Raw genomic sequence first — 22,032 nt, forward strand, 5'->3', positions numbered from 1 at the left:
AGTTTTCAATCTAAGATAGTCACAAGGAAAGACCCAATCTTTGATCTGGGTTGTAGATCCAGCCAAGAGGAGTGTTCCTTCAATGGGAGTCTCCTGCATAATTATTGCTAACAGATGAACATTTGGGTCAGTATTAAAATCAGATTGTGGGACACAAACTATTAAAGTATTTCTTCAAATAGTGCAATACAGTGGTACCTCAGGTTAAGTACTTAATTCGTTCTGGAGGTCCATTCTTAACCTGAAACTGTTCTTAACCTGAAGCACCACTTTAGCTAATGGGGCCTGCACCGCCGGAGCACGATTTCTGTTCTCATCCTGAAGCAAAGGTCTTAACCCAAGGTAATATTTCTGGGTTAGCGGAGTCTGTAACCTGAAGCGTATGTAACCCGAGGTACCACTGTATTTAATAAATATCCCGAGTGGGACCAAGTATCTTTTAAAACGAAATGTCACTATTTTTACCTATCGATTACAGTAGTTTAAATTTATCTATCTGACAGCACAATCCTTTACAAAAACAACTCCAAATGCGTGCAGTGGGGTTTAGGTAAGCAGGTAAAGGATTTCAATAAAAAAATAGCAGTTTTTGAACAGCCACACCATTTCAGAGAAAGGAACTGTTCTGATATGTAATTTCTGTACTCAATCAGTCCACATATGTAGACTTCTTAAGTATTTTCACTACAATTCATGCTGTCAACATCTAGCAAGGAATTTAATGCTTTTTTAAAAGTTGCCATTTCTTTAAATCACCTGGGTCTACAGAATTAATTAATTTTCAGATTGCAATGATAAGCCTAAATTAGGCTATAGATTTTTCTTAAATTGCTTCCCATTCCCCAAACACCTATGCTGGAAAATGATTGAAAAGTTAATACGTTCCACCCAAATGAGAAATGTAGGATTCCCCCTCCTCAGCCCCTGACCTTGGAAAAGAACAACATGACCAGGCCCCAAACGTTTGGGAGGCATATAATCTCACAAGTAGTATGAACTATAGGCGGAAGATCTAAATAGGAGATTTGTTAGCATAATCATATTATCTTGAGATAGCTCAACAATAGGCACTGAATTTGTCACAAACCGTAACTGCTGCATCCTGCAAAGCAGTGAGCCTTCATGATTTATAACTAAAAACCAGGAGGGCTGGGGAGGACTTCCCAAATGCTGCTGCAATTGCCCTAGAGATGGTATGCACAACTTGCCACTTGTTCAGCCAAATATGCTCACCAGCATGCTTGAAAACACCACAGTTTTTAGAGTCCCCATAAGGGACGTGCGTGGTGCTGTGGGTTAAACCACAGAGCACAGGACTTGCCCATCAGAAGGTCGGTGGTTCGAATCCCCACAACGGGGTGAGTGCCTGCCAACCTAGCAGTTCGAAAGCATGTCAAAGTGCAAGTAGATAAAATAGGTACTGCTCCAGCGGGAAGGTAAACGGCGTTTCTGTGCGCTGCTCTGGTTCTCCAGAAGCAGCTTAGTCATGCTGGCCACATGACCCGGAAGCTGTACGCCGGCTCCCTCGGCCAATAAAGCGAGATGAGCACCGCAACCCCAGAGTCGGTCACGACTGGACCTAATGGTCAGGGATCTCTTTACCTTTACCTGTAAGGCATTAAAAAATAAGGAACCATACTGGGCTGTCCAACATGGCTGTTAAGCTGCATTTCACTTAGTGTATCACCAGTTATGGGAGCTAGAACCACCCAAAGGGCAACTCTGAGGCTGATTTCATACAGTAAACATTTCAGTAAACACATAGGTGTTTGCCATGCAGCAAAGCTTTCTTTGCAAATAAACTAGAATGAGCTTCACTGCCTGCCCACTACTTGCTTTCCCCTCTGCAAATGATGTGTCTCAATTGTTTTCAAGAGATGCAGTTGTACGGACAATGTTTGTGATCCGGTCTATCCACAGTTATCATGGTAGCATTCTGACAGTGGTTTCCAGTGGCGTAGCATGGGTTGTCAGCACCCGGGGCAAGGCAAGTAATTTGCGCCCTCCCCACTGCACTGTCCCTTCCCCAGATAGTCCCTCGCTCTCTCTCCACACTGCACCGCACGCTTGGCACCCTCCCCTCCACAGTGGGCGGCGACCCGGCGGCTCGGATCGGATTCACACAGCCAGCACTGCAGTGTGAGAGAGTGAGTGAGCCAGGTAGGGGCAGAGAGCTGCGATTGCGAGTGCCCCCCCCCTGATGTTGCGCCTGGTGCGGCCGGCCCCCCCTGCACCCCCCACGCTACGCCACTGGTGGTTGCTCCAAGCATGGTAGTTTGGGGGGGGGGTGCTGCTCTAATATTGGGGAGTTTCATGGATGGACTGGGCCATGTACACGTGGTCATGGCTCTGAGTGTGGAGGGTCAGACAATTTTCTTCCAGACAAGGAAGAACATACATGACAGATAGAGAGATATAGAGAGATAAGGCTAGCAGCATTTTCAGATGTGAATCAGCTTTCACAAATGAACTAACAGAAGAGCATACTAGGCTATCGGCCTTGCCCCTTCCTCCATCACAACTGTCTCCTGCTGTTCCGGCAAAGCTACACTTTTCCTTCTTTTTATTTTTCACGGTGGGTCTTTCAATGTATCCGTGAACCTTGAGACCTTCCAATGCTGCAGGACTACAACTCCCATCAGCCTCAGCCAGCATGGGCAATAGTCAAGGGCAATGGGAGTTGTAGTCCAAAACATTTGAAGGAACAGCAAGTTGAAAATATCGGGTAAACACTGCAGTGAGGCCTACTCACCTACACAGCACACCATTCTTGTTACCCGGTATTGATTGTTTCAGGCAGTATGATTTCCCCTGCTTTGATAAAAGTTTGCATGAACTGCAATCAGCCCACTGCCTTGTACAAACCTGAAACCTAGTAAAGTACTGGACAATGGACAATGGAAAATCCTTTTCCAGTCAGCCATTTGTCCATACCTGATGATTTAGTACTGCAATCTGTTGATATTAGTGTTTCCCAAGCATTTGATACATGGGCCCTTCTTTTCTGGATTAGAATTCAGAGGCACACCTTTTTACACACACACACAATCTGTCTAGAGCAGGCATGGCCAGACTTGGCCCTCCAGATGTTTTGGGACAACAATTCCCACCATCCCTGACCACTGGTCCTGTTAGCTAGGGATGATGGGAGTTTTAGTCCCAAAACATCTGGAGGGCCAAGTTTGGCCATGCCTGGTCTAGAGTGTTCAACATCCAGGAGAAATAGGAAGGCATTCTCATTGAAACTGCATTAAATCTTGGTTATATAGTCTAGTTAAACACCTTACCCCTTTTCCTCGATCTGCTATGGTTTTCTAAGTACCTATGATTTTCTAGATACTAGGGTACTTCTGGGATCCCCTCACACCTGTCAGCTGTAGGGCAGCTATACAAGGGATTCCAGGGACACTTTTACTCTATTGGTAGAGATGGATGAGGTGGAGATGTCAGTGCTGCATGGACTTTCCAAATGTGAGAGTGGTGGATGCACCCAACATGGTGGCTTAGTTTTTTCAAGGCACATGTAATGCCCTTTTCATGGCTGACTAGTTTGTCCTGGCACACAACTTGGGAATCACTAGTTTAAACTATGTTAGTCACATTTAGGTCCTATTGAAACCAATGGGGCTTATGTTAGTTGTGATTAACTTGTCACATCCCCCCGTCCCACCCAGTGGGACTGTAGTGTGACCAACTTAGTTTGGATTCAGCCCATTCATTTTATTTTCATTTCTGTATATGGTTTCAAGTATCTGTATATAAGGACAGTATCCAATGCACATGGTATATGTTCCCCTATTGTATAGTTTTGTCATGTTATTTTAAGTCTTTTCTATTGAATTTAGAGACAATTTTTTATAAAGCAAACTAAAAAAAGGTTGTGAATAAAATGTCATTAACTGTATAAAAAATAATGCAACTTGCTATACAATATGTATATATTAACATTTTGTAGAGCATCCTGGATTTATGTATACAGCAACTAGATGCTTAAATATTATTTTTCCTGATAGTTTTCAGTCTCCTTTTTTTCTCTTGCTATATACTTTATAAAGATTTAATTCTCTCTCCTTTGTCGGCTAGCGACACCTTTCAAGTTTCTTAGGATTTATATTTGCAAATATGAACTAGGGCTTTTTTTGTACTTTCAATTGTAAAAAATAAATTGTATCTGCTGTACGAATGATACGACTTCTTGTTCAGGATGTTATATTCAGTCTTCACTGCTGAGGTTTCAAATTTATTTTCTACTCAGTTTCTAAATGATAGATCATCACTATAATCCATTGGAGGGGAAACCAGACCACAGACACAGCTTTTAAATCTTTGTCTGCTATTAAAGACTTCCAACATGCCTGCACAGCTCATTGGTTCCATGCCTAGCTCCAGGGAAGTTTTGCCTTCTGCATTTCAGAGTCTTCTGCATCAGTTTGCTATAATACAAATCTTACTAGAAAACTACTGAAGCCAAACTTGCACATAAGACTTTATGAACATTTCAAGCTGCTTTGTAATGAGTCCAATCGTTGGTCTATCTATCTCAGTTTGGTGGGCAGTAATTTTGTCAGATCTCAAATGAAAAAACGCTTTCCAAGTCCTTAGATCCTTAAACTATAGGTTCCAAAGATTCATAGGACTTTGTGCACACAAAGAACATTCTCTGCCACCATGCTATGACCTCCAAGACCCATTTTTCATTAATAAGTTGTAGTTGCACTTATTATGTGCATCTCTGCACTTTTCCCATAAGCAAAAATCTCTTTTTTATTTTATAACTTTCTAAAATGGATCCCAAGGTGATTATAATCATAGCAACAATAAAAACAAAATATAATCCATCACAAAACAATCAACACTAAAAGGCATCAGCTAAAAGGAAAAATCAGACCAGACACCAATATAATCCCTGCAAAATGCCTGGGCACAGCAGATAATCAGAAACTAATACCCCAAAATATTGTAATGCCAACACCAGCCAAGCCTCCTTAGGGATTAAAATGTCATGGTGCCACCATAGAAAATGCCCTCTCCTTTGAGCAAGGGTAAAACTCTTCAGCAGACAATAGGACTTGGGAAATTCCTCAGCTGAAACTGTAATACCCAGGCAGGGCCTAATACTCTACTCAATATTCACACATATTTTGATGCTACTAGTAAGGAGAATTGGTTCACATAATCCTTCCCCTCGCTTCACATTAGCAACCCAAAGTCCACTTTCTCCTCACATGTGCCTGTGATTCACTTGATGACTTCATCATCAAGTGAGGAATGAGCCATCGCAGATAAAACACCATTGATACAACTTGTTTACCACTTCACACCGATAAAATGCTTTTCAATGGCATCAGTCCACACATCAAATGAGAGGTACATGCAGGTCTAAAAAGAACCAAGGGTAAACATAGCATGCAGACCAAGTAATGAAATATATGGCCATGATCATGGAGCTGAGAAAAATGCCCATGCAATTATGGGATCTGCTGCCAGTTTTTATCCAATCCACAAGGTCTAGCTGAGTGTTTCAGCATGTTTCAGAAGAATATCCATAGCTATTTTTATGTTTGCATATTGCTCTTTTATATCACATTTTCCCCATCTCTAACTGTGTTTTCTCTTGGCATGTCCACCAATCTACCTGTGTCAACAGCAGACAGGATAATGACAAGGAAATTGTATATCATTTGCATGAAACAAAGTCTGCTTTTCTATCTGGAGAAGTGATTTAGTAGAACTATATATCGGTGCACAAAATAAGAATTTCAGCCTTTCAGTCATTGCTTGAAATTAGACCATGCTATCTTCTTTTGTGCAACTGATTCACCACCACTTACTCCCACCCCATGCCAAAAGAGCATTTTAATTTAGTCACACAACTCTACATCAGCCTTTAGTGTGTGTAGTAAAGGTTTGAAATTTAGGTCTAAGTGGTATTGTAATTTGCAAACGCTTATTTGTAAACATTCGAGCCATTTTGAAATGAGTATTGGATAAAGAAATGTAATAGTCTCAGCCCCAGGAGATATGCCTAATGGTCAAGGATGATGGGAGTTGAAGTTCAGCAACATCTGGAAGGCCAGAGGTTCCCCACACTTGACCTAAAGCAAGTTTTTAGGTAAATTTGGGTGGTCTGGCTGTGGTGTGTTGAAATTTTGGTGGATTTTCTAATAACGCTTTCTCCCACCTCTAAGTAAGATGTGTGAATAGCTGAAAAAGCGGCATAGGTGCCCCTCCATCTAATTTTATTGCACTGTATTAATATATTAGGTGGAAAACTTCACCAAATATACTCAGAAGTAAGTCCCACTGAATTCCACAAGGCTTATTCCTAGGGAAGTGGTGTCAGGATTGCAGCTGACCTGACCAAATGATCAGATCATGATGCTTTTCAGGACACAGAGAGGTACTGATGAAATTGTTGTAGCCATCCTGAGCCCACAGCATAGGGCAGGGGTAGGCAACCTAAGGTCCGAGGGCTGGATGCGGCCCAATCACCTTCTCAATCCGGCCTGTGGATGGTCCGGGAATCAGCATGTTTTTACATGAGTAGAATGTGTCCTTTTATTTAAAATGCATCTCTAGGTTATTTGTGGGGCCTGCCTGGTGTTTTTACATGAGTAGAATGTGTGCTTTAATTAAAATGCATCTCTGGGTTGTTTGTGGGGCATAGGAATTTGTTCATTTCCCCCCCAAAAAATATAGTTCAGCCCACCACATGGTCTGAGGGATGGTGGACCGGCCCATGGCTGAAAAAGGTTGCTGACCCCGGTATAGGGTGCAATATAAATATAAATAAATAAATGATGATGGGAAAATTCACAAAGGTATTGAATTCCCCCCACCCACCTGCCTTTCTGTAAGCAACAACTCTGTGGTGACAGAGAAGAAAGGATTCCCTGACACAATGCGGTGTGACACTCACATTAATAGCATCAGCCTTCAGATATCTCAGGCACCAGAAAGATTAATTACCCACAAAGATTTGAGAAACAAACACCTACTGGAATATTTTCTTTTTCGCAGCAAGTCAAAGCTGCCCATCCTTGCTTCATTAAAAGGCATATGGAACTTGTACTTGGGGATCTAAACATTTTTAAAATTCTCTTGCTGCGATGCCACACTGTGAGGTGCTGTATCAACGTACATTTCCCCGTCATTTTTCATTATCAGGCGGAGTTATGAAGCTTAACGCACATGATGGATTTGATATGACAGATGCGTCATCAGGACCACCTGAATACAGCTTCTCAAAAACTAGAAGCCTGCTTCGTATTTTTATTTTGAAGCTCGCTTTAAAAAAAAATAAAAATCTTCTTAAAATGAAGATTAAAAAACATCTTCCGAGCTATTGATGCTCAACCTATTAGATTGCTGGTACTGGTAAGTTGAAAGCATGAAACTTAATCTGAGCTAGGGCTCACCGGGACATATTCCTAAAATGTATTTTTCAATGTCACATCCCCAGAACCTTATTTTTCAATGCCAAGATTCAGCCCTCAAACATGTCAAGTAATATTAAAGAGCCTTGAACAGGTAGAGAGAGAATTTTCATCAACACTGAGTAATCACAATCAGCCGCACACATGTGAAATGAGGAGAGAGATGTCAGAGTGCAATTTCCAGGCTGGTTTGAGGCTCAGGACCTATTATTATTATTATTATTATTATTATTATTATTATTAGAAAGTAAGCAGGTGAAAAATGCACACACCACAGCCCAATAGCTTTAGCCCTTTTTGCATCTTTTAAAACTGTGTAGGCTCAATGTGTGGAGAGAGAAGGGGAATCCTACCCAATGAGAACTGAATCAAATGTCTATAAAGACTGAAAAACGTTTATTGAATATATGGGAAATAATTGTGTACAACTGAAAATGCTGGCAGCATTAAGATAAATTCAACAGTGTAAATACGTTTTGGTGGATGCAATAATGGAATACTGAATGGCATTGTTTTTGTAAAATATGCAGGGATTTATGATATGTAAAATGAACAATGGAAAAAGAAGAAGGGAAGTCATAGATATCTTAAGGAGTAGAATGTGTATTTTAAATTGTAAAACTGTGTGTGTGTGTGTGTGTGTGTGTGTGAGAGAGAGAGAGAGAGAGAGAGAGAGAGAACTGAATAAAATTTCTCCCACATCCCTATCTGAAGGTCTGAACAGGTGGCAATGCTAAGCCAATCAATTCAGCTGAGGTTTTCTCATGACATCAGGTTTGGCACAGTGCTAGAATAAAGTAAACCTAATGCTATGTGTCTGGTTGTGTGAACCATCTGTATGAACTGAGGATATTTTCCAGGTCAGGGATGCAGGTGAACAGAATCACCCTCCATTGAGCCTACCTCTTTTTTCTTTTCTTTTTTGAGTGTGTGATAATTGTTCTGTTACACGATGCAATTTATGGCTGAAATACCTACTGTTTTTGAAGTTAATTCAGTCATACTTTTTTCAGAGTACAGTACTTAAGATGGGGTTACTTATTTAAGAGTATATGGAGAGTCCTGATGGGTGTGGCCAATGGTCTGTCCAGACCAGCATCCAATTTCTCATACTGCCCAACCAGCTGACTATAGGGAACCCACAAGCAAGTCACAACTGAAATAGCTCTCTTCCATCTTTTCCCCAGAAGCTGGTAGTCAGTAGTGTACTGGCTCTAAACTGGAGAAAGCTGAAATAAACTGAAATAAAAAATAAACCAGCAATCATGTCTAAAAAGCCTTATATCAGCAGCTGCTGATACAAAAAAAAAGTCAATGGTCTTGCAAATCAATAATAATGTGCTGCGGCTTGTGGGTTGTAATCAATGTTAGTTCTACCCAAAGTAGAACTTTGAAATGAATGGACATGGATTAGTTCTCTTAATTTCAATGGGTCTACTCTGAAGAAAACTTAGTTTGGCATGACCTTGTCTCCATTCAGGCATGGGGTTTATTGCGCAGTTTAAATGCTACCGCTTCGGTCTCAGTTTCTACAATTCCTTTTATTCTGCAGTACCTGTTGCACTATGGAACTGTGCCTTTTTGATCAATAGACCACCATGTTGTGTTAAATTTTAAATGGTGGGAAAGAGCTCCAAATTTCATTGTATGAGCAGCAGCAGCATGAAAACCATGGGGAAATTACAATGCAAAACTCCTGTGATTTGCTGACTTAACAGGTTACAAATGGATTTCTTTTTCGAGGGGGAGATTAAGATGGAAGAGAGTGCTAACTTTTGCTAGATTCCACTAGATTTCTAGAAGCTACTTTTATGTCATGTGCAAGATCACATGAATTGGAAAAAGATAACAGGTGAGGAAATGTCAGGAAGAAAGACAGAAGAAAGTAGTGTATGAATTCAGCCGTTGTTTCACAATGAAAACTTGGGAGGGTCAAAATACAAGATTAGGATTCCTCACACAAACATCACCCGACTTTGTTGTGTCTATCTGTTAAATGTGTAGAGGGTAGTAGGACCTTTAAAATATATTGTTTGGTGAAGTTTTTATTTAATTCTGTTTACTGCTGGTTTTATCTGATTATAATGTCTTTGTTATTTTTATTTTTTATTGTGTTAGCAGAAACGAAAGATGATGATGATGATGATGATGATCTTTTTTTTCTGGCTGTCAACAAACTTATAAAGACAAGACAATGGATGCTTGAGGCGGTCTTGAAACATACATTCACACAAAGGGGATGGAGTAAAGCTGCCTTGTTTGTAAACTGAACTGAATTTCTATCTAGTCTTCCAGACCAGAAGCGTGCTTGGCAGAACTGGTACAAACTTTTTGTAGCGAGGAAAGCATAAGCTTGCCCAGGAAAGAGATCTATACTGATACCTTTCTGAATGAAGGCATCTTCTAGTTTGCAAGCAGAGTTTTAGCAAAATGGAAAATACAATTTTCAGATTAAAATTGCAACGAAGCAAGGTTGAACATTCATTTCCCTCAGTATACCTTACTTTTTACTATATCTAAGTCACCACATGGCAATGCTGCTAAACAGAAAATTAATGTCACACATGAAATAATCCAATATGGGGCTAGTTCTATGAGATTCATTTTTTAAAGAAATAATAATATTTTAGCTAAATATCAGTTGACCCATGCAAAAAAAATATGGCCTACAATATTTTAAAACTTGGTACACCTAGGATAGTTCTAATATAAAACTGATTGGTATATTATAATAAGGAATAAAGAGTGAAATGTATGGTAAGATGGGGCATCATTTAGAGCAGGGATAGTGGGGGCTTGAAGTGAAGGCCCAAGACAGGTGTTGATCATTATGTGAGCTGCACACAGGTGGTTTGAAGCGAGCGAGCTGCTGCCATTCCTGTGGAGCCTCTTTTTATTGAGACAAATATGCAAGCCAGGCAAATACATTTTTGGGCTGTGACCTTTACACATCTTCCAACCCGAGATTGTGGGTTGGTACAAAGCTATTTTGGCACCTGTTCCACAGCATCATTTTCCTCTTGCACAATGTATGACGAATGGAGACAAAAGGTCTCTAAGGAAAAAACTTACAGACAGGACACCGCTGACTTCTGAGACCGCAAAAGGTCAGACATAGGTGGAACGATGTACCAGACAGCTGTGGCTTGTCGGGGGGGGTTCCCTGCACCCCAAGGTCACGCGTGCAGGCAGATTGTGGCTGCCTGCTGGTGGGGAAGTGTGCTCCCTCCGGACCCCACTGCCCCACTCCGCAATATCCCTCCATATGTTGTTGGGCTACTACTCCCATCATCCCTGATTATTGTCTATGCTGGCTGGAGCTGATGGGAGTTGGAGCAAAGTAAAGTGTGGAAATATAGTCTGTTAGTCCTTTGAAATAGTCCCTTCTAAGTTGTGTCCAAAGTTTCCTACTACACTTAGCATAGAAAGAGACCACACATTTGGTAAATTCAAAAGGGTTTACTTACAAACCAAGGGTCAGATGCATGTGCTTTTCCATATAGCAGTAAGAAAACACAGGCAGTAAAATTTTGGTTCCAAAGTGGTTAGAGTTTCTAAATTATTTGTATAGAAACACAAAGATGGCTTGCTTTAGCCATGTGGTCAAAGCCTGGAGCATCCAGCTTAGACCTCCTTACTGGTAGAGTTCACATGGTGGAAAGTGTTAGAACAAAGGCTTGATAACCCTTCCTCCCAAGGAACCTCCCATGGTTATAGGGAGTGACCTAGCTACTCCTGGCAGTATAGCTTACTCTATAGTTTTAACTCATTCATGCATTAATTACACTGGTCAACAACAAATTTGTTGTCTGAGTTTTTTCAGCTGATTTAGGGTGAATCTGATGCACTGAATCCAAAAATCACATTGCTTTTGCTCAATCAGGTCAAGTTTTTGAGCTACGACCAGATGTCTTTTTTTACGTTTTTGTTCACATGTACGCTTGTGTGGAGCATTTTAGAAGAAGTTGGTGGGGGTAAAATGCCTTGTCAAATAATTGTTTTGATTGGAAATGATTATTTTAATGACAAGAAGTATTCAGGTCCAATAGTTCTGGGTGATTATGTCAAAAAGGGATCAGTTTGAAGTCATAAAACCTCAAAATTTTCCATAAATTGGTGCAGCAAAGCATAAAGTTGGGGGATCAAAACTAAGTTAATGGGGCAGCCACCCCACGAAGTATCCTGATCTTCAATCAGCACGTCATCCTGTAGCTCATTGTGATGAAATTCCAGTGCCTATCTTCAGAGAACTTCCTGACATTAGTGACGAAGATGCCTCCAGTGTTGAAGGACATGAAGAAGAAGTGGTTCTTGAAGATGATGCTCCACATCCATTTTCCCAAAAGGAGTTGAATGATCTAGTTCGCATCCTCAGCTTGTTAAAAGACTCTGCCGAACTGTTGGCATCCAGATTGAAGGAAAAAAACCTCCTCTCTGACAGTGCTCGCATCAGCTTCTTCCGCAACAGGCATCAAGAGTACCTCCGTTTTTTTCTCGGAAGAGAAAGACTTGGTGTACTGTGCAGATATTGCGCAGCTTCTGCCCAAGCTTGGAGTGCCACAGTACAAACCCAAAGATTGGAGACTGTTCATTGACAGCAGCAAGTCATCACTGAAATGTGTTCTGCTACACAACGGCAACCAGTTTGCCTCTATACCCCTGGCTCACTCGAGTACACTGAAGGAGAACTATGAAGCGGTGAAGTATGTGCTGGAGAAAATTGGTTATGATCAGCATAAGTGGTTTATTTGTGTTGACCTGAAGATGGTGAACTTTTTGTTGGGACAACAGTCTGGCTTCACCAAGTACCCATGTTTTCTGTGCATGTGGGATAACAGGGACTGTGTTCAGCATTACACGAAGAAGGACTGGCCTGTGCGGGAGGAATTGGTGCCTTGCAAAGAAAGGAACGTCATCAATGACCCGCTGGTGGACAGAGACAGAAAACTCTTCCCACTGCTGCACATCAAGCTCGGCTTAATCAAGCAGTTCACCAAGGCTCTGGACAAGGATGGTGACTGCTTCATTTACTTGTGCCAGGCTTTTCCAGGATTGACCATGGAGAAGTTGAAAGCTGGCATCTTTGACGGTCCTCAGATCCGTCAGCTCATCAGAGATCCAGAGTTCAGAAACTCAATGAACGAAGTGGAACTGGAAGCGTGGAAGGCATTTGTTCTAGTAATAAAGAACTTTCTTGGCAACAATAAGGCCAGAAACTACGCAAAACTTGTCAACAACATGCTGACTGCTTTCAGAAACCTGGGCTGCAACATGAGCATCAAGATGCACTACCTATTTTCACATATGGACCCGTTTCCTGAGAACCTGGGTTCAATGAGTGACGAGCACGGGGAGAGATTCCATCAGGACATGAAAGAGATGGAGACCAGGTATCAGGGTTGCTGGGACGCAGTCATGGTGGCTGACTATTGTTGGACTCTGAAGAGAGACCTCCGTGCTGCTGAGCATTCCAGGAGTTCCAAGAAACAGAAGTTCAAGCCCTGAAGTTTGAAAAATGGTGAAGCAACATGCAATTTACGTGTACTTACCTTTATCAATGCACACCATTCAATTTACAGAAAACCTGACCTGATGGAGAGAAACGGATGCCATTTCCTGATTCAGCAGTGTAAAAATACCCTAAATCAGTTGTAGAAATCTAGACAGCATTCAAAAAGTAAAAAATTGTTGCCCAGTGTTATACTTAAGTATGTTGGTTTTATGAGGCTGCTTATCCCATAGGCAAAACCCCAAGGCCTTTCTTCTCCAGTCTACTCCCCAAGGGTATTCTCCCCAGCTCCCATCAATTGTACATCACCGCATCAGTTTGCAATTTTTTTTAAAGGCCTTGTAAAACTTCATTGGCATTTTACTCCAATTTTTTCCCCATACACATTTGTATGCAGTTTTGCCCAACACACACATTTTAGCCAACAGCATTTTTGCACAACCTTCTGTAATATAATGCGTTTTGTGCATTAAATAACACTAATGCATGCATTTGTACACAAACTGCACCGGAGCACATGCATTTTTGTACATACTCCTTGGCTGGAGAACTGCACTGTTTCAATTTGTGTACTGTTTCAGAAAGTGTGAATTTGGTACAATTGCCTAAAATGCAAATGGAATCAAATTTCTCTTCCATCTGTACATGCAGATAAACTGAGATGGAAGTGAGATTGAAGAGAGGGGGAAAGCCAAAGTCTGTGATGCTGGTCGTATTCAGCTCAACATATGGCTCCTATTTTTATTTATTTTTTCAAGTTGCTTATCAGGACTCTAACACTAATCCACGACAGTAGAATGAAGAGAGACAAATGACAACAAAGACTCTCCTCCCTGGAAGAGAGGGGAGTGGTTGTGGGCGGGAGCCCGAGCTCTGCCTCTCGCAGGGGGGCGTGAGCCCCCTGCCTCTTCCGCCCACCTGGCTGGTGCCCACGCTCCCCCACGGCAGGCACCCAATCAGGTGCCTCCAAGGGGGCGTTTACAGCAGCCTTTTGCTGCGGCACCAGCCCCTCCTCTGCCTCATTCACCTTCGCCATCTCATCGCGAGTCACCCACCCTCCACTCCCCCTTTTAGTTCAGGGTCTTAGTTCATTGGCCTTGCTATGGACCTTAGGTTGGTCGCCCTGGTTGTCCGGGGGGCCTGGTAGGAATTTTTCCATTTGGCATTAGGCTTTTTGGTTTTTTCGCCTACCTCGTAGCAATCGTCACAACTTTTGTGGTATTGGTGGGTAGATTAGGCATTGGAATTGTGTTGTGGTGTGTTGAAGAGCTAGGTGTGGCCATCGCCTATGCCTTCAATTTTGGGGTATTCCGTTAAAGGAATCTGGTGGTCGTGTATTCTGTCCGATGCCTGCTTGGAGGGAGGCCATGGCACGACCCTCGGTGACATCAGGGGGTGAGCCTTTAGTTGGATTAGCATCAACAGGCTCCACCTACTGGTGAATAAACCCCCCTTGTTTAGAAATCCAATGCCTAAGCCAATACCTTCTCACTGCTGTAATCCATTAACCTTAAAAAACAACAACAATAAAGTTGTGGCCTTTTCTTGCCCATTAACCTTATATCACGTGTCCTTGTGTGTTCATTTCACATCGCGGGGGTCGGGCCCTCGAACCACAACTTGCAGTTTACAAATGGAACAAACAAAGAACTTGGCTTAAATGCAAAGTAGGGGACAATGGATCCGTGTATAAGCTAGGTTTTGCATGATATAACATTATTCAACTCTAGTTGAAGGAATAAAACACTCAAATAAAACCAGTTAAACAATATGATTTTATAACTGTGCTATGTGGTTGTTAAACCACCCATATTATTCCACAAATCATACTCACGGCCTATTAAAATGGCTGTTTCCCCACAATGGCTTGAAGAATCACTAGACGTTAGACAACTGTAAAAATAGATCTGGCTATAATTTTATTTAAATAGGTACAGGCGCTGCCATTATAAAATAATTATAGACCTTTTGTTAATACCTCTTCAGTCTGCCATTGTGAATAATAAGTGAAATACAGGTGGATGGCATAGCTTAACTTACACAGTTATTAGGATCCGATCCTTTCATTTAGGAGTAGCCTAGACTGTAGAGAGGCATCTAATCAGTCAGAAAGAAAGAGATCTATAGAAATGGAATGAGACTCCATTAGTACCACTTGAGATTATAACTTACCACTGACTTAAATTTCTGCACATGGCTCAGTCGTTTCAAAAAGCAACAGAATTGAGTTTTGCATCAAAACTCCCCATTATCAAATCAGGACCTATCAAACCAAAATACGGTAGACCCTAGTCAAATCCAACAGCATCCAGCCTGTTTTTGTTTTTCTCGTTCACAAGTTTGCTCTGAGTGGGAGATACACAGTCTCTAAGGTAGCCCTGTAGTCAAGGCCTCAGGCAGAATCAAAACAGGAAAGAGTGTGATGGATTTGCAGCAAAAATAAAATATCTCTGTATGTGTGTGTGTGTGTGTGTGTGTGTGTGAGTGAGAGAGAGAGAGAGAGAGATTACAATGTAGCCATTAAGAGAATTATTACTTTTATTGACTATTTTACAGTTGACTTCAACTTACAGTTGACTTGCGCTATCAAAAAGAATGGGGTCATAGATTTTCAAAAGTCTTTTGTTTCTCCAAATAATTTAAGATATAGCTCAGTTACGCTGGCAGTTCCATTCAAAATCTGAGTTCAACATCTAGAATTTCAAGTTGTGTTCTTGTGGTCCCATTAGATTGCCTTATTGATTGGCCTACCATTGATTTACAGGCTGCTCTGCCTGGAGCCACGATAACACCGAGTTTGTCTTTCAGCCTTACATTCCATTTCAGCATACTCTATTCATACTCAGTGTTCTGCATCTTTAACTAGCTGTGTTCTTTTAAGTTGGGTTTCCCGAGCAGAAAACCCCAGCCCTTTTTTTTACAGAGACGCGACATTAACATGGATTTACAAAAGGTACATTGACTGACATTGTGTGGAATTAACTAACTCAGCATTAACAGGAAATTAGCATCTGTTTCTTCTGTTCCCGTGCTTCAGTTAATGTGAGGCATGCCATGACCCGTCCATTCCGTGACTGGAAGAACTAGCCGGTTCATTTTCAGTTGCCGCTTCACGGCAAGCTGCCAAAAGTTGATTCTGCCGCCTCTGTTCCCTCCCAGAATTCCCTGGGAATTCTGCATGGTGTGGGAGCTTCTTTATAGTGATCCTAGTGCTAGTGTGATGCCAGAACTGAGGAGATGGCTTATCCCACCCACCCCAGTGTCTCTCTAGAGCATGGGTTGTCAACAAGGAGTCTGCCAGAAGTTTCAGGACTACAACTCCCATCATCTCTGTCCACTGACCATGCTAGCTGGAACTGATGGGACTTGGAGTCCAACGACGTTTGCAAAGCACCACATTGACTCCCCCCCCCCATTGTAGTACAAGTTAACACCAGTGATGTTGTGCTACCATTGTGCAGCAGGCTCTAAGGTAACTTATAAGTCTTCCTTCCTTCCTTCCTTCCTTCCTTCCTTCCTTCCTTCCTGTTTCTGAACAAAGTAACTGCATGCTACTCTTTCCCCTCTACACTTTAGTGCCGGGTTGGAGTGTATTCTTGTGGCAGCCCACAGAGAAGTAGTTTACAAGTGCACACAGCAATACTCATGATGTTTAATCTAGCTGTATAGAATTTGCTTTTAGTCTGTTTTTTAATGCTGGTTTTAATGTATGCGTGTGTTTGCTTAAAATATTGTAAATCGATTTGAATTGCCATGGCAAAAAGGCAATGAATACATTTAATTAACTTATGATAATAACAACAACAACAATACTTTAGAAGAAGAAGCAGCGGCTGTAATATTTATCAGGGGTGTGTGATTTGGGGAAATTGGTGTTATTTGGGGAAGGTTCTCATATTTCTGCCATTTCTGCCATTAACAAAGCATCTCACAGCAAATCAAGGATTCCCTAAGCTTCTGTGTTGGATTGTGGCCTTGACTGGCTAAAACATATGTGGCAATGTTGTTTTTCTTTCTTTCTGAGAAAGGAAGCCAAACTGACTGAGGAAACTTGAGAGGAGAGCTTGAGAAGAGAGAGGATGGCAAGATGGGAAGCCTTTTGTTTTGATGGGAAGGTCTGGCTGTTAATCACATTGAATTATTTCCCCAGGGTATTCCATTCAGTGTTTTAGGGGAAGGAAGGGGAAGGATCAAAATCTGTGTTTTTCATGTGGGTCCATGCCAGGGATAGAAAACCTGGTGACCCCTGGATGTTATTGGATTACACCTCCCATCATCCCGGACCATTTACCAAGTTGGCTGGAGATGATGGGAAGTGGAGTTTTCCATCCCTGATCTCTGCCTTCCCTTATACATATCAATGAAGATATGTCCATTGTATCCTAAAAAATACATGGTGTTGAGGAGAAGTCTACCAATCGCTAACAACCCAAGGCCCTTGCTTGGGGGTGATAACATCCCCACCTCAGTCTTTCCAGAGGAGTTATGCTATTTTCCCACAACCCCCTGGACCTCATACAACAAAGCCAGAAAAAACTGTCTGTTCCCCAAGCAGGGCATTTGATGCAGCAATGTATGCACTGTTTTGCCCCTTCATTAGAACTTCTCTGCCCATGCACCTAGGTGAGAGCACAGAACAGAAAGTTGCAGTACTATACCACTGTTTAAGCCAGTGATGGCCAAACTTGGCCCCCAAGCTGTTTTGGGACTACAACTCCCATCATCCCTAGCTAACAGGACCAGTGGTCAGGGATGATGGGAATTGTAGTCCCAAAACAGCTGGAGGGCCATGTTTGGCCATCACTGGTTTAAACTAACACAATTATGTAAATCTCCACAAAGACACACACATACACACAGGCAGCAGTTTGCATAAGCAGCACATCTTAATGAATGGGGTCACACATTTCTGAGGACCTCACAAAGGGGCAAAGTAAATGTGAATTTTACTTTGTGCTTGTGGTCTTCACCAACCCTTCAGGCAAAGATCACAACATATTGATATGTTGACACAAAAATAAGTGCTTTTCTTCTTTGTCTTGAAACCTACTTTTGTGTCAGTTTTATTAGTGTGGTCCTGATTTTGGGGTCTGAACTAGGGATGGGGTGGGAATCCAGCAAAAGAATATACCTATGCAGAATCACATGATCTGCACCATCCTAGCCAATGTGCAAATTGACTTGTTTGTTTGCTCAGGTATCCCCACATTGCTAAATACTCTAGATAACTTACAGAAGCCATACAAGGTGGTCTGAGAGCTGCTCCTCTGCCTTCTCTTTGCTATTTTAAAAGAAAATCATTACATGAGGGGATCTGGGATCCTAATGCTGACACATTGAAAACAAACAAACCTCCATGAGAGCAATGTGCCTAGCTCTCAGGGGGAATTATCCATAAAAAGAAACATTGGATACGTTTTTTATTCATTTTTAAAACAAAAACAAAACACCATGCAACTGTTGAGATTTCTATTCCACCTTAAGGAGCAGACATGGAACTGTTGCATGTCACATGTCTGTTTACATTCCAGCACAGTATGCTGGGAACTTCTGTTGTGTGTATAGCTTTTGCGTTTCTGTGTTTCTCTGAGAAGACAAAGAGAGATGACATGTTTCTTTGTCCTGATTTATGATTAATAAATCCGTAGTTGTAGTATGCTTTCACAAGCCTCACGCCTATTCTGTGTGCGCAGTTCACTCTGCTGAAATAGTGTGCCCTGGCTTTGAAGCCCAGGTCGCTGCTTTACGTCAGACCAGAAGCTGATTTACGTCGGACCAGAAGCCGATGGGTCTTTGCAGTGGGGTGGCTGGAAGGATACAACCCAGCTGGGACTAGCCAGCTGGCCGTGTGGCCCTCTGCATGCCAACAGCAACTTCCCCAGAGACTCTCAAATATCATGCCTTAAGGAGTCATTTGTAAACACCTATGGTGAAGCATTTTGGATATCTAAAGTGGGTTTTCTTTTTTACAGATTTAAGGGGGAGTTGGGGAAAAATTGCTAAATGTGCAATGCTGTTTTTCATTAAAACTCAAACTTATGTGTCCTATGTCAAAAGTGATAAAGGGGGGGGGTGACAAAGAAGCAATGAAGTTAAAGCTGAAATTATATACTTAGGATTTACTGTAACATGCTCTACTTTTGAAAAGCTGCTTTGAAAAGCGCTCAGGGAATCATATGGTGCCTTGCTACAACAGCTCCACTGGCTATTGGTCTGTTTCCTGGCACAATTCAAAGTTTTGGTTATGAGCTACAAAGCCTGCATGGCTTAAGTCCAAGCCATCTGGAAGACTGTATTCCCTCTCACAAACCTGCCTCAGTTTTCAAATCTTCAGGGGAGGCCAATCTCTTGGTCCCACCCCCTCAAAGGCATGCTTGGTGAGGATGTGGGAAAGGGCCTTCTTGGTGACTGCTCCCAGACCCTGGAACTTCCTCCCTGGAGAAACTGGACTGGCTCCTTCCTTGTTGTCCTTCTACCAGCAGGTGAGTACCTTCCTGTTTCAAAAAGATTTGGGGAATTGACTGGTTTGATGAATGGACTGGTGCCATGTTGTTTTTAATGCAATTATTTGTATATTTTAAGTGTGTGTGTGGTTTTAATTCTATTGATATATAATTGTTTTCAATTGTTGTTTTTTCTATGTTTTAGTGATTTCTGTTTTTATCTGTAAGCTCCCTTGAGTCCGTAAGGGAAAAAGAAAGGGTATAAAGACCTTTACCATGACTAATGAGCAGTACATTCACAGAAGAACAGGGACATCATTTGAGTAGATTCTAATAATGGATATCGTCAAGGTCAAATTACAAAAGAACAGCAATAATCAAACCAGGACTCCTGATTTAATTTTAGTGGTTACTGTTGAAAATATTGCACAGTCAAGAAAGATATAATATTTCTAAGAAATATTCACATGGGAGTTGAGATTAATATTACGATTGCCTCTCCTGCTTTTCCAAAATGGTTCTTTTAAAGCACAAAGCAATTCAGCTGATTCATTACCAAGCTCAGTTTGCAACATGGTTCCAAGTGTATCTTGTCCCACCTTTGACCATAAATCAGATCAGCTGATTCACAACCAAGTAGGGATGAGGAAGAAATTCAATGCCATTCACATTTAAAGGCAAACATACCAAAGCCACACACCTCCAAATTTTGCAATGCAATTCTTCAAGTAATACGTACAGAAATGCATTTGCTAGTGAAAAGTGTGCATAAAAATGCACGTTTTCATGAAAATAGCTTTCATACCTTCATTATATTAGGGGAAATTGTTTTGCAAACAAAAAAAGTGTGTATATTAGGGAAATTTTCACACACAAAATGTATATATTAGGAGAAATTTACACTAAAATGCTGCTGAATTTTCATACTACTTGCTGAAAAATAATAATTGGCAATTGATCTAGAAATGTGGAGAACTGAATTTAAGACTGGAAAAAATGAGAATTTTTTTTTTAAAAAAATATTAAAGATTTTCTTGGTTTACAAAAGTACATGCCTCTTCTTTTTTCAGGTTGTATAGTCTTTCTTACAAATCAGTAACATTTGTTGTGAGACCTTAGTGTTGAGTACAGTATAAGGAGAGGAGGGGTGGTGGTAAGGGTTATATTCTTTTGTATAGTGTACGTGTGGGGTTTTGTGTCAACTTGGTAGATTCTCTTTCTATTAGTTTATTACATTTCCTTGATAGTGAGAGGTATTGGGGGGCATGGTGTGGTTGGTTGTCTGTGGTTGGCTGCAGTGGGGTTTGTTTGCATTTGTGATGGGGAGAGGACTTGTTGGATCAGGTAAGCCAGGTTGATTTGTATGCTGTCGGTGGATTCTTGTTGTCTTGTTGGACTATGTATATGATAAAGCAGAGCCATACTGGGGTGAAGGTGTCCTCTTCTATTCGTCCCCATGTCAGTTTCAGTTTATTGGTTAGCTTTTCTAGTAAGGCCGTTTGCTATACAATTTGATACCATTGGTTCATGTTTACTCCTGACAGGTCTCTCCAGTGTCTGGCTCTGAGGCTTCTGGCTGCTGAGAGTAGGTGGGTTATAAGCTCTGTATAATGTGAGTGGTCATTATGATCTTGGAAGATGTCCAGTAGGGTCAGTTCTGGGGTGAGTTCTAATACCTGTTAAGTTATTTTGCATATCTCTTACAGGACTGCTGTCCAGAAGAGGTGGATTTTAGGCAATTCCCACCACATGTGGAAGTATGTGCCTGTGGAGGTGCAGCCTTGGTGAGAAGTTGAGAGAAACCAAAATTGTCAGTTCTGGCCATCTTTTTTTTTTACTAAGCTTTGTTTGTACTGTGGCTACATAGTGAATTGTGTCCTATCTCTGAGCCTGATAAAAAAAATAATAAAGGGCTGCTTCACTACCCAAGTTTGTTTGCACCATCGCTTCAAAGTGCATCTTGTCCTGTCAGAAGAATTTGCATTTCTTTTCCCAGCATAGTCTTCCTATTTAATCCTAGCATCTGTTCCTGTCTGATTTGGAATTCTTCTAGTTGCTTGTGTTGGGGGGGGGGGAATAAAAGTTATTTCTTCAAAAGACTGCTTAATGCAATTTTACAGTAGATATGCGAGGCACAGGTCATAGACCACATTATGTGTTAATGGGAGATTTAATTTTGGTAGCTGTAGGCATGGGGGAATGGAATTAAATGAGAATGTCATTGGTTCAGAAATGCAGACAAGGGAGAGGGAGAGAGTAAGAACAAACACCTGGCTTCCTCTGCAGAGAGAGAGAGAGAGAGAGAGAGAGAGAGAGAGAGAGAGAGAGAAATGCATCATTCAGTCTGTTGTGTGCTGCCGTATTCAAAAGAGTGGTTATTTTGTTTGAAATTCAGAATGACAGCTCTGAGAGAAATATTCCCAGCAGCAATTCTGCCTGCACATGAACCTTCTTTTTCTTTTAAGAAAGAAACCTTCCTTCAGAAAATGCTATGTCATTTAAGACCAGGGCACTGCAGGGAGCCAGCTTTCTGGAAGAGGACATATCAAGTAACTTGTTTATGTATCCTACAGTATAAAAAACACACACACTGGCCTTGAGCCAGAGATCCTGGAACATAACAGCAACCTATACACACAGAGTC

The sequence above is a fragment of the Podarcis tiliguerta genome (genome assembly GCF_965153285.1).
Source record: "Podarcis tiliguerta genome assembly, chromosome: 1".
Classification (NCBI taxonomy): Eukaryota; Metazoa; Chordata; class Lepidosauria; order Squamata; family Lacertidae; genus Podarcis; species Podarcis tiliguerta.